Raw genomic sequence first — 12,710 nt, 5'->3', positions numbered from 1 at the left:
TTTGATTCTGATGACCTGCAGGCGATCATTTAGGTAACATCATTTCTTAACACGACTGCACATCTAAGATTATACCTGTTTTATAACCCTCACCCATTCACAGTGAATGCAGTTTTTACCTTTTAGTGAGCTTTAACAGTAAGTGATACTACAGCAAAACATGCTCATATCACTAGAAGATCCCTCTTAGCATTTGGCGTTCTACCAAATTGTGTTTCTTTCAAAAATCACAAATTTAAATCACAGTTCTTCCTTTTTATCTTAAACTCAGAAGTAACTTTGTAACAACAGAAGTCTTGTTTATTACAGATTTTCTTCATGTCAGTCCTAGCTGTCTTTCAGGGAACCTGGATTGTTTGAATCGTTCAAGCCTCTCCCTTTATTTGACTGAATCGATTTGAGATGCTCCACCATACAGCATGACCGAACCCTGTGAAAAGCAGGACAACTCCTCTGCCTCTCAACACACACACCTGGGGGAGTGGTGGCTTTTAGCTGCTCTCACTCCTCATCTCCACACTCTGTTTTGACGTGGCATGTCTCCCATGCCCCAAAGCTTTAAAGGTTTAAAGAGCAACTTTTCATCCTGTAATCCAGGTGCCTTACAAACAAGTCACGCTGTTTACTGACACATGACAAAAAAGTTCAACCCCCTCTCATCTCTCTACTTACAAGACTGTAACTCACCTCAGAGCCTGGTAGTCATTCCTCCAGAGCGCCCTGAACAAACAGAGCCTCAGCAAGAAGGGACCCCTGCCTTTCACCACTCACTAAATTTGTAATCAGATGTGATGCTGTTGTTCACTTCTTCAAATTTGTCATCAAAGCAAATGTGTTCTGACAACAGCTAGTGACAAGTGCACCAGAGGAGAGGCAGCAAATCAGCTTTTTCACACCGCATATCAATTATTGATCATGTCGCCCCCCTCCCTCCCACGCCCGCTACCCCACCAAGTAGACACCTTGTGATAATGAAATACATCAGTTTAAAAAATAAATAATAAACTGGGGTCTGCTCCATTGTTGCAAAGCCTTAAGAGCTTGATTGACTGCCTGCACATTTTCCTCGTTGGCAGTCAGGCAGATCAAAGGAGGGTTCCTCTTATTGCCCAAGGCCACTTGCAATTTATTTAGAGGAGCAGTGCTGCTGTCCCAGCAGGTAACATTATTGGGCAGAGACACTCAGGATAATCATAGCTTTGAGGTGCCTCTCAAATCCCACCTCTGCTGGCTCTATCATGCATGTGCAAAAAATATATGCATATGATTTACAAAACCCTTCCTTATTATACTACATTAAGCAGCAGATAAGACTACATTAGTGTCCTCACATGGAAGATAGAGTTGCTCAAAGGCAGTGACCTTAGCTGCCCTAAATATGTTAGGTTTTATTGGTTTTGGCTGAATGTGCTCAAATGTGTTGGATCGTTTTTTTTGTTTTTTGTTTGTTTGTTTGTTTTGTTTTTTTTTACTTCAGAATTGATTGCTATGTGATTTCATGATATATTTTGTAGTGCCTCTCTAATGAAATAAATACCTTCAGGTATTAAACAGAAAGTTTATGTATTTTTATCTAACGATTTACAGTATCCTCACAGGGGAAAGTGTTCCATAATGAGACATGGAATAAAAATGTTTTTCTGTGCCAAATCATGCACAACGAATATGACCGAAGGAACTCATCATCTGAGGGGATAAATACATGAAAGGTAAAAAGTGTGATGTTATTCAGTCACATTTTATGGGAAAATTTTGTTTATAATGTATGGCACCTTGATAATGTTACTTGGATATCCAGTTTTTCAAAGGCCTTTCCTGTGCACCACATTAATAACACATTAGTATATAACAGAGAGCACAATAACATAATGCATTTTTTGGTCCAAACGCACTTGTTTGCTTATGAGGTTTTACATAAAAGTCTTACATCACTTTCCCATAAGACCCGTTGTAGTCATTAACCACTTTTATTTCATGTATATTTTTAAATCATTTTACAACATGGCTACGAGAAACATTTAAGTTATTGAAATGTAAAAGAGATTCAGTTTCATCTGATTAAGAGATATTATTGTCAGCCCAACAAACAAAAGCATATTTTCATTGTTTTGATTACATTTTTTCTGTGTTGCAGCTGTTAAGTTACTGAGAATAAAGGAACATTATTTAGAAAATGTTGCAATAATTAGACTTAGTCCTAAAACAGCAGAACCGTTAGGGGCTGACTGTTAAATAAAAGCTATATATTTATGTTAAATAGTTTGATTGATCTTATTTTAAAGCAATTTGATGGAACTCTACAGATAAGACAGACTGATAATATTATTTGAAATAAGCCTCCTTTTTTTAGAGCCAGCGTTTCTGAAAAGAACATTGTTTAATATATCAACTTTTTCATTTCAATAGTTTCTTGCCTTTTCACATATGGGATCATTTGGGGTTTTTTTTTACAGATATGAAATATGTCCGATAATTGTTTAAATACACATAGTAAAAAACATGAAAAAAATGACAGTTATATGATGTATTAAAATTTTGATCTTTCAATCTAAATTTAATTTAGACCTTTGGTTCTTTTGAACTGCAGATATGCACATAGCAGAATTTGCACTTATGAAGTACATGTGGCTGTTTTATGATTTGAATGTTTTTTATTGTTTAACATGTCAGATTTTCTATGAAATTACATTTATTGTTATTCAAAATGAGTGCCTGCCTTTTTAAACTCTTTGCCTCTATGGATATTGTAAGATTCATCAGGAAATAGCCAACTTTATGTTTAAATAAAACCAATTTCTACACTAGTTTTAGACACAAGTTGAGCAGCATATATGATTTGTTCATTCTTTCTGTTACACTAGTACGTTTCAGTAGGACTCAGTTTGTCTTCACAGTTGGCAAGTTTATCCCAGTTAATTTGCCAGGTGGTTCTGAGCACTAGAGGGCACTAGAAGCCAAAGCATTGGCTGTCTGCAGGGTGGCGGTTTTAAGTTCTTTAAACCAAAGCCATATCTCTAAGCAGCTTGTATGTGTGCGTGTGTGTTTGCTTGCATGTATACATTTGTAACTAAGCTTGTACACGCATGTATATAGACATGAGTTAGACAATGGCACGAATTCATGTGCTACGGCTCTGTGTGTGTGTCAGTGCCATAGCTCCTGTCTGTACTGAAGCCTATCAGTGCTCAGACATAGTTTTACCAAGGGAGAATCAAAAAAAAAAAAAAAAGGGAAAAAACAGGCTGACATGACCTTTGTCCCAGCACACATGCTGCTTGTCCACTTGTTTGTAGAAGCAACATACATAGTTGCTGCGCACACACACACACACACACGCACACGCTGTAGAGTTAGAGTTGTTTTTAGAATGCTAGTTTCAAACAAACTTGGACTAGACACACACATACATGCACACACACACACACACACACACACACACACACAGCATGGTCAAACAAAGTCTCAGACTGACAATGAACAGTTAGCTTTGTAGCAGTTTCAAGCCAGTGTGTGTTTTTGAACTGCAGATGTGGATGCTGACTGAAGGATCAGTGCCCAAACTGCAGGACCGCAGAGATGGCAGTTCTCCCATAGGGTCTGGCACAGCCCAGGCCTTTGTGTTGTACCCCATTTACACTGTTCATTTAGCCATGTTCAAGAGGTGGTGGTGGTCTGTGTCTGTGTGTTATGCTGGGTGATCATTTGAAAGTACATCCTCAAGCCTGTGTGTGCACATTGCACGCCATATGCCATTTGTTTGCTTTTAGGCAAAGGTTTGTGTATACGCAGTGTTTTAAAAAGATTTCATCCTTGCACATTCAGGGCAGCAGAGCAAGAATCTAAATTGAGTTGTCCATTTTCTTGTCGGTATTGGAAGCTACACATCTTAGATTTATGAATCCTACAGAAAAGGCTTATCTCAGTAGCAGGCGGTGGTTTCCATTTCTACAGGGAATTAATTGCACAACCATGAAGTGAAGGTATGCGAGATGGAATCAAGAATGTTATTAACATTTGTGCACAGTTGTTTTGTGTGGAAGGATAGGATAGTGAAATGCGTAAGAGGCTTGACTTGATCTGAGTGAGGCCTCAGAGGAGCAAGAGAGAGGCACTGCTGTCCCTGTGCTGTGGCGAGAACGGGCCCTCAGCTGAGTCCCTGGAAGACCGAAAGCTACACTCAAGGGAGTTTCAACCAAATTAAAAACAATGATACACCAAGGGAGAATCTAATGCCAGTTTCCATCATCAAGACCCACATTCTTCACTGTTTTGCTTTTAACTTTTGTTTTTTTCTTCCTCTCTCTGTCTCTGACTTTCTCTCTCTCTTCTCCCTCCGCACTGTTGTTTTCTAGTTTGTTTTCCACCCGTACTCCTCTGGCTGTCGCCGAGCGCTACAGCCACTTTCAAAGGCTTGGCTGTCACGCGCCGCCTTTGAGTCCCGTTTGAAATTTTAACGTACATGTTGTCAGGGTGCCGTCAGGAGTGATTGACAGGTCCGTCCCAGAGCAACACCGGGCTTGGCAGGCTGGCTGTCTTTTGTCAGAGGCAGCCGAGGAGAAGCAACAAAGGAAAGGAGCAGAGGAGGAAAAAACATACATGAATAAAACAAAACTGCTCTTACCCATTTCTCAATAAAGACCAAATTAGATTAATCTTAAGGCAGAGCAAGGGAGGCAGGCAGTTGTGGAAAAAGACTTGATATTTTCGCTGGCTTTGTTCCCTGCCATTGATGGTGCACTGCTTAGACACCCTCTCTACAGGACACCAAAGGCAGCACAGCAAGCATTGTATAAAGAGCCAGCTGTACATATTAATGTTCATTATCACCTCCCTTCAATGCAGAGACATTCCAAAGTACAGAGTTTGTCCTGGCATCACCTTCGTTTGAAAAGGGAGATGTGATGTTTGTGGCCTTGTCAGCTGCCGTGTTTTAAATAATAACTAGTGGCCACTTTGAGTATGGCTGCAGGATACAAAAAGTCCACCTTCTCTGCAACGATAAGAGATGAGTGCGGTGGTGCGATTCAGCCGCCCATAGATGGAGGAGAGTGTGACAACACAAAATGCCATCCTCTTCCTCTCCTCTGTCTCCATTGCCAGCAACATATTTCATTGTGAAGCCAAAAAAAATAAAAAAAATACACAACAAAGACAAAGCCAGTATTATTGATTATTGTGATGTATATTTCACTAGATGTTTCTAGTGGCCCTCTTTTATTAATTACTGTAGTTGGCTGATAATTTCCCTCAATTACAGGTCACCCTAAGTATGGCCAGAGATGTTGGGATTTCCTATTTGTGTGCAAGAAAAAAATATTCTGTTATACATAGACATACATAGTATCAGCTGTCAGCGTTGGGGTTGCAGGGCATTATAGCTGGGCTCGAGGCCCCTAGCAAACACCCGGTCTGCTTAAGTGTCTTTGAGCAAGACACTGAATCCTTGCCAGCTTCTGCCTGATCTCTGACCTCCATGCATAGTGAGCACAAAGAGCAATTCTCAGGATAAAATGATAAGAATAGAAAATGGGAATGCAGGTTCACGTGAAAGTTGTGCAGAAGTTTGTTCGAACAGTGCAATAGAGCAGTAATGATTGATTCAGTGGAGTACATGAAAATGAAGGCATTAACAAGTCTCAACGCTTTCAAATCAAGGACATTGTCGTCCAATCTCCCTTTTCGTACAAGTGCTGCTCAGTGTGAAGGGAGCTGAACGACATCAGCCACAGGAACTGGAACACCAATATACAAGTGTACACCCGGTGTTGAGCAAGCTATCGCTGTCAGTCCAGGCCACATTGAGATGTAAACATGATGCAGAAGAGCGAAGAGTGCTGCAAAAAAAGCTTGAAGCGGTTTCGGATCTAAAAGTGACCATGAATTGAGGGAAAGGCCTGTTTATGCTGAGCTTTGTGTTGGTTCCTTGTAATAAAAATACTTAATTTTGTATTCCCACATCTTTCTGGATGTAACTCCTTTTTTAGGTCATGTGTGAATATTAGTGAATAATTCCCTGTATTTTTACAGGTCCATCTATTTGTGCTGTAGAAAACTTGTGTCAACAACTACAGATTTGAATCAGAGCGGAAAGTGTAAGCCTTGTAAAGAGCAAGGGTTTTTCTTGTGTGCAGTACTGCACATGATGGGATGAGTGACTTCCACTCACTCGCTGAAAGGTTAGGCTTTTCCTTCTGCCCGTATCTTTTTAAAAGAAAACATGTCTGCTGCTTGATAACTGCTTGACATTTGACAGTTTTTTCAGACCAATCAGACAAGTTTTTTTTATTTTTTATGTAGGCCGTCTGGAGGAACAGCATCAAGGAAAAAACATACAGTATAGTCACTTTCCTCAAGCCTTTCAAAGCCAGTCTTTCGCCACAACTATCAACATCAGATACCATGGGTGCTGTGCTTGTTTTTTTTTTTTTTTCATTTGTGTTTATGTTTCTGTTTTTTTCTTTGACCTGACCTAGTCTGCCGAGACCCCATCGCTCCCATCAGAGCTGAACTCAAGAAAAATCACTTTCCAGTGTCAAAAGTGTCAACCACCTAAACTTACTGCATCGTTGCCACAGTGTGAACTTTCTCCTCTCCACTTCTCTGCAGTTTTCAGAACCAGCTCAGCTGGCTGCACTGAAGCACTCTGTTTTGTTCTCTGTGGGGCATTGTCGCTATATCTTTCTTTATAGTTTCTCAATGTGTTCTACTGTAAATTATCAACTGTATGTTATCTTGGAGGAAAAGCGAAGCGTTAGAGGGAAGCAACAAAGCCACCAGTCTCTCTGGTTACATAATTCATGTCAGCCATATTCAAATAAAATTTATCACATTGTCAATCATCGAGAAGCAAACGTGTATGCGGGTGTGTAAGTATGTATGTGCATGTGTGTGTGTGCAAGACCACGGATAACTGTGAAGTGATAAATTAATAACGTCCTACCATGGGAGCATGTGAATGAGCATGTTTAGTCATTCTGTTTGACAACAGAAGGAAAAGGCCTATTCCGTGGGGTAGAAATCAAATTTCACACTTTTCATAGATATTGTTCCCTCCTCCAAATGTTTAAAATATGGATTCTATCGCAGGGAAGTGGCTCATACAGTACTTTGCATTGGAGTAACTTTTGTTTGGCCATAAACCAGGAGACGCTTCTCTCAATGAGAAAAACAGTATGTTGTTTGAATGTCCTTGGTCGGGAATGGAATTGTTTATTAAGGAAAACGCTGGTGTGTGACTTGCAATTATCTTTTATGAACATTTCTCTTTGTCATTTCAAGGATACTGTAGACATTTTACACAATCCTACTGTAAATAATTCTGACCCAGCAGGCCTGATACTTATACATCCTTTACATTACTCAATACTTTACTAAATTTATTTATAAAACTATAATATAATGGTAAGCAGTTTTGGTCAAATACATTTATAAAAGTGATCTATTTGATCAAATAGACACAAACAATCACTTGCAAATTTCCTTAAAACCAATACTATGCTGTACCATTCATCTCGCACCTCTCCAATATTTCCTGCTTCTTTATGATCTGCCTATAGAGGAAGATCTCTACAAATACATAGGTTTGAACATGTGAAGAGTGAATGGATGATTAAAAAGGACTGAGAGACACACAGACTTCTCCACTCATTTCAGCTCTGAAGTCAGCCAGCCAGGTGTCGAGCGTTTGGGGGGATAGCGTTTGAAAAACTTGTGAGCGACCGAGAGAGGGAGTGACTGATTGAGACTCTTGAGTGATTATGAGCAACAACAATGTGCCACAGATAAACAAGCCCTCACATCTCAAAACTGGAAGTCTAAAATGTTGAACGTTTGAAACTTTAAATAAGACGAGCCTCCGTCTCATCGGCGTGGAAAGCATGTGTTTGCAGTATGTGTATCGGCACAGACGGCCTACCACCATATGCACCCTCTACCTACTCCATTCTGTCCTGCTTTGCACAAGCGAACCGATAAAAGCACTGCTGCTGCATAAACGGAGGTATGCCAAACAACTCATTCTCTTTTTCCCTTTCGTTTGCTTTTGTGTTGGGCCAATCTGACCCCTGTCTTGCACCAGGTGTGCATTTCCTTGATCCCGCTCTCCTTCAACCCTCCCCTTCATATTTACACCCCTGCCGCCCGCAATGAATGATTCACTTGGAGAGGCTCCCTGCCTCCATCAGAAAGCTTTGCAACTATACACTACAGCCCAGCCTCCATTTCTCTGATCTCACTATGTTGTGTAACGCTTGAAAAACCCTTGCGTTCTCGTACTTGTTTCTTTTTTTTTCCACGCTCCCTCTCTTGCTCTTTCTCTGAGTTACATTCAGTATTGACTGTTTATGCTTTTTAATGTTGTGGAGAGGGCCTGGGGCTTGCGGATGGGGGAAAAGCGCTCTTCTTGACACACTTACGCCCCCATAGTGAACTCTAGCTCCCAGCACTCTAGCAAGTACACAGACCTTCTTCTTTTTCCTCTACCTCCCTTCTCTGTCTCTTTCGCTCCTTCTTTCTTTCTACAACTGGGAGCGCCTCTGAACATCAGCACCCCGCGTTGCTCCACTCCAAAGATCACCTTATGGAAGATTAAGATGCTCAAATGCTCAAGCAAAATATTTACACAATAACCCCCCTTTTGCATCAAAGCAGAGGCAGTAGAGTTGAGTGGAGTGATCTCAGGGGGGTGTTGGAGGGCGCCAGAGAGTTCAACAGTCACCTCTGAGCAGAGAAGGCCTCGGTCAAACCTGACAGGGAACAAAAGTGATCTCTCCATCTTTAGGTCCTATGTGTGTTCCATCTGTCAGCCCACCTTCAGATCCCCTTTTGACTCATACTCTCTTTCACACACTTACTTTACCGATCGATGGGCTGAAATCTCTCCTTCCCAGATGTGATGAGGAATGACTACCACAGATGATGCTTAATATGAACATGCAGACTTTAATAGTTATTTGTCTGCTGGTATATTTAACTCACTTTTTCTCACTTCTTAGTCAAGCATCTTCATTTTGTGTGGGTATTCTCAGTAGAACAGTGTAGAAATAAATTGCAGCATTGAAGCCCGACCACAGAGCCATATGGCAGTGCGGGTCAGCCAAGTGTCTTGAATAAGTCCCTGGACTCCTGCGTAGCTACGCAGCAAATAGGATATCAGTTCAACGCAAACTGTCGTCGTATGCCACCAGCTAATACGGAGAGACAGCTAGCTGCTCGCTGAAAGGCTGGTGACTGCTCTTTGTGTCGGCACCGATACTTGTGATGGCCATCTTAACAGTCTTCAGTGAGCGTGGGTAGCCCATGTATTATCACTGGATTTTCTCGTGTGTCCCTGCTGCTTTGATATCCAGTGATTGACTCCTCACTGGCATTTTCAGGAAAAAAAAAAGGAAACTTCAAGTCCTGTTCATCTTTCAAGTCTCGTTCATCTGCTTAAAGAGCATTTCATGGTCAAAAATTGTATTCATGCGCCTCTTGTTCTAGAGGCAGCCACTAATAGAGCCGGTTTGAAGGCTGTTTGGAGTGTATTTAATGAACACTGGTACACAGTCAGATCCATCAGCGCTGGCTCTTTGGCGGTGACAACCAGATCCTGTAATGTCGATGTTTGGAGATAATGCTACAAATTAAACAAGCACATCTGTCCCATTGTGCCCACAAGGGAATATACGTTACAGTTCACAAAACAATGAAATACAACTCTATCCTAACATGTGACCAGATAGATAGCTATGATAAGAAACACTAAATGGGATTCTAATGTGAAAAAAGCCAGGGTCTGCTTCTACTCCTTAATCACAGAGCCCGGTGACAGACCAAAGACGATGCTTTCACCGTCAGACAAAGGAAGAGAGAGGCTGAATCTGTGGCGCCCCCCCCACAAACTCCCCCACACCCGCATCGCCCCCTACGTCCCCTGCCCCCCTCCCTTTTCAACTAAAGGAAGACATCATTATGAGTAAATGACATGAGGCGGTTGGTTCTGTTCCACTTCTGGCCCCCCAAGGACTCTCTTGCCCCACTGTGTAGCCCGCTCCCATCCTGCTTTGCTGCTGGCCACAGGCCTTCAGAAGCCCAGGCTTGGGCTGCAACTCAAAGAGATGGACGCTCGCACATTATTGATTGGACACTCGATAAAAGGTCATGGGGGCCCTCCTCTGCTGTGGGGTCCAGCACTGTGAGTAAGCCCCTCTCCATCCAGTCACACACACATGGACACACACACACACACACACACACACACAGCGCTGTCCCCTGCATCAGCCACCTGGGGGATAAGCAGAGCTTGCAAACAAGCTAATCATTCTCTCCCTTTTTCTCTCTCTCTTTCTCCCAGACACACACACAACAGCTCCTGAGTGGCTAACAAATGTCAGAATGGCTTGTATGGGATTTTTAAGAAAATTATTTATTAATTGAACTGGTTAATTAGGTCCCTGAGGCTTGCACGCTAATTGAGAGCCACAGAGCTGGCGAGGCAAGAAAGCCAAAACAAAAGCGATGGCTCAAACAAATAGACAAGCGCTTGAGAACTGCTAACTCTCAGACCGAACACACACACCAAACATACACACAGTCACCCATAAATTAACGAAGAAATAAACAAACAACTGTTTACATTTTTTTTCTTCTCGGGCTTCCCCTTTTCCTCACATAATTTTGTGACCTGCCAAATGTTCTTCTCTTCTTGATGTTCCAGCAATGGAGAGAGACGCGCAGCCACTGAAATCTGCCACATTGCACAAAGCATCTGTCTCCACACAGCACCCTGCATTCATTAAGTTTGTACCAATTAGCAGCCACAGCTTATAGCACAAACATCCATTTGTGCCTCCCACTTTGAAAAATCTTCCTAAAGTGAGTGTGTCCCTCAATATGCCCTTGTGTCACCCAACTTTATCTTCACAAAGTCTCTTTTTCTTGCATAATTAGGAGAAGAAATGGATTTCTTCTCTATCTTCTCTCAGGCTCTGTCTTTGTCCCTTTTTACATCGAGTTCGAGTGCACCTTGAGAGCGGATGTGCTTTTGTCAAGAAATCACACCAAGGTTGTTTGAAAGACTTATGAGATGGAGTCATAGGCAGAGGTTGGTTCAGGGACCAGAACACAGAGGCACGCTGACACCTCGACAGTTACACCTGTTTCAACAATTATCCTGCTCTGTGATAAGAGCTGAACTCCTTGGATGTGTGCTTCGTGGAGTTAACTGAAAGTTTTCATTGGTGACACAGTCTTGTGTATTCTAACTTCCAAGCCCCAGTTTCACAGCATTTGAGGTTGGGTTATTGTGAAGAAAAAAGCAAACTAGCTGATGCTGAACATTATAAATAGATCTATAAACCTTTTTGTATTTTAATTTAAAGTGCAATGTAGGAACATAAGAATTCGATCTGTGGTGCAGACTTAAAAGCAAGTGGAGCTTAATTGGTAACTTCACTACAGTATTGATTCTCCATGTCAAATGATGGATGATTTAGTGACTTTTTGTAAACATCATGTTGACAGTAAATATCTGGGTTTAATTGTGTTTAATAGGGCACGTATTTCAAATTATTACAACTAGTAGTCGATTGAATTTGGTACTTCCTGTAGTTTCAAATCCCACATGATACATAAATATACTATTATGCTAGATACATTTTCTTTTATCTGAACATGAGTAAAGGATAGTTTGAAGGGGTTCGCATGTTCCTAATGTGAAATTTGGCAAAAGCTCTACACATTGTAATTCTAATCATCGTAGCATGTTGTAGTCTCTACAAAATGTCAGCGTGTGATATCAGGGGTAATTTTGAAGGCCTTTCAAACAGTCCTCCTTAGCATTCATAGGCATACATGACCCCAACAGCTAGAGCACTATTACATTCTGATTACCCGCTTAACACTACTGCGATGTGAAAATTGCCCCCCGCCCCCTTCACAAGTAAACTCTGCCTCTGACCCGCATTCCCTCACTCTTGAGGGATCGCTTATGCTCTGTCTCGGAATGGAGAGCCGGATGATGGGGCACGGGGGTCAGATACTATTGAGCGATGCTTCAAATAAATGTATGAATAAATTACTTGATAAATGAACTGCTGGACTGAAAACACTGGAGAGAGCCTCTAAGATTTAAACTTAACGGAGTAGTTTTAGAGAAAAAGGAAAAAGAAAAAAACAATCTGAAACTGTTCTCTTGTCTCAGTTTGGAAGCTTACAATTTAAATTTCTTATCAGAAAAGCACAGTTTCGATTGATTAATGAAAAGCACAACCGAAATTACAAGACAAAGTCTGAGATTGAAGCTGAGTGTGTAGTTGCGCAGAAAAGGCAAAAATCCCAAAATTGTTCTCCCGTTTTAGTTTGATCAGCCGAAAATCAGATGTAGAGAAACAATACTGCAGCATTATTGCAGCAATATTTTATGACATGTAATTCATAAAATGCATACATGTACCATAAGAGCCAAGACAAGTCTTCAATAACAAATCTAATAGTAGTTCAGGCCAACAGCAACAGTCTATTTGTCTATTTTCTTTCCAAGTATCATGGCCTATGAATAAAATTGTAACGTGGTAATATAGGAGCTGAAGTTATGGGGACTTTAAAGCACAACATTGGTTTACATATTATATATATATTACGTATTAACATATGCTTCGGCCAATGTGGCTTGCTGTGTGTGTTGATCATGAATGTACGGATTGTTGTTGATCTGGCAGGTGCACATTGTG

Source organism: Xiphias gladius, chromosome 9 (assembly GCF_016859285.1).
Source record: "Xiphias gladius isolate SHS-SW01 ecotype Sanya breed wild chromosome 9, ASM1685928v1, whole genome shotgun sequence".
Lineage (NCBI taxonomy): Eukaryota > Metazoa > Chordata > Actinopteri > Istiophoriformes > Xiphiidae > Xiphias > Xiphias gladius.
Note: the sequence above shows the minus strand (reverse complement) of the source record.